We start from the raw sequence: 1,542 nt of genomic DNA, 5'->3' as shown, positions 1-1,542 counted from the left end.
AAAAAGGCCATTCCCAAACAATTTCATCTCAGAAATCAATCTATAGTCTCTTCTCTGTCAAAGACAATAAACACCATCTCGCCATTGAAGACTTGTCAGATGGAAATTATTTTGAAATCTCTTATCAGAATAATAATAGTGGGAAAAAAACGTTCCTATTTTGGATGGAATAAATGGGCCCATGTTTCACCCGTCCTTTTGTGGAGTCTCTGTGTGTGAGCGGGTGCTCACTTGTGTGTGTGTGAGTGTGTGTGTATGTGTGCTCACGTGCGTGTGTGCTGTCTGTGTGTGTGTGTTTGTGTGTGAGGGAGCGGGGGTGGTGCTGGGCTCTGTGAGTTGTGTCTGCTTTAATAAAAGGAAGGTCAACAGTGGTCAGATATGGCTGCATGAAGTGTTCCGCTGTGTCTCAAGGTCGTTGACCTCCAGTTCAGGCTGATTTCCAAGTACCCCTTTGCCCTCACCCACCCCTTTCCTTTCCACCCCGAAAGGACAGCTCATTTTGTTCTGCTCTGTCATATTCTTTTCGGGACTATTGCATCAGTTTTGCAACTAACCCTCAATAGCAAGGCAGGAAATGAGATCAGGTATGATGTCAGAGGAAGTGGGAGGCACAGAAGAAGAGGGTAGACTGACAGGGAGTGCTGATTGGTTACAGTTTTATCAGCGAGGGCGCTGACTCGCCTGTAAATACCTCAGTGAATCAATGAATTGCTCACCGACAGACCACATCACAAACGACTCCTTCTTGAGTGAGGTGATGTCATGGCTGAGCCTCCTTGGTGGTGTCAGGACATTGGCTTCTAGAAACAACCATCCAACACAGCAGTGGCTTCCCTTCAGGTTTTTTTTTTCATTTAGATTCAGACGTTTCGCAATCTGACCATTCAGCAATGTGTTGTTATTTGACTGCCAATCAGTCATCCCTTGTGTGTGTGTGTGTGTGCGTGTGTGTGTGTGTGTGTGTATGAGAGAGCGAGTTTGTGTGTGTGTGAGATAGTGTGTGTGTGTGTGTGTGAGAGTGGAGGGGATCCTAGGGACAGCAGGGGAGATAAGTGGGAAAGGAGAAGAAAGATGAAAAGAGGGGGAACAGATGGGAGAGAGGGAGGCAAGAGAGAGAGAGAGCGAGAGAGAAACAGAGAGAGAGAGAGAGAGAGACAGATAGAAAGAGAGAGAGAGAGAAACAGAGAGACAGAGAGAGACAGATAAAAAGAGAGAGAGAGACCCCCTTCTCCTGACCCGGTGTTGTTGAGAAGCAGCAGCAGTAGAGTGGTAGCCCTGACACACATTCCATTAGGCGGTAAATATTGACTCAGCACTAGAACAACTGGTTTCCATTGCAGGGCAAACAAAGCCATTGTTTGGCTGGCGGACCTGAATGGCTTGTGTTTGCAGATTAGGCTGGAGGCTGATAAGTGGGCAGTAGTGTGCACCATGGGGGTTCCTCTCTCTCTCCCTCTCTCTCTCCCTCCCTCTCTCTCTCTCTCTCCCTCTCTCTCTCTCTCTCTCCCTCCCTCTCTCTCTCTCTCTCTCTCTCTCTCTCTC

The sequence above is a fragment of the Hypomesus nipponensis genome, chromosome 8, assembly GCF_054491055.1.
Source record: "Hypomesus nipponensis isolate SF chromosome 8, ASM5449105v1, whole genome shotgun sequence".
NCBI classification, from domain to species: domain Eukaryota; kingdom Metazoa; phylum Chordata; class Actinopteri; order Osmeriformes; family Osmeridae; genus Hypomesus; species Hypomesus nipponensis.
Note: the sequence above shows the minus strand (reverse complement) of the source record.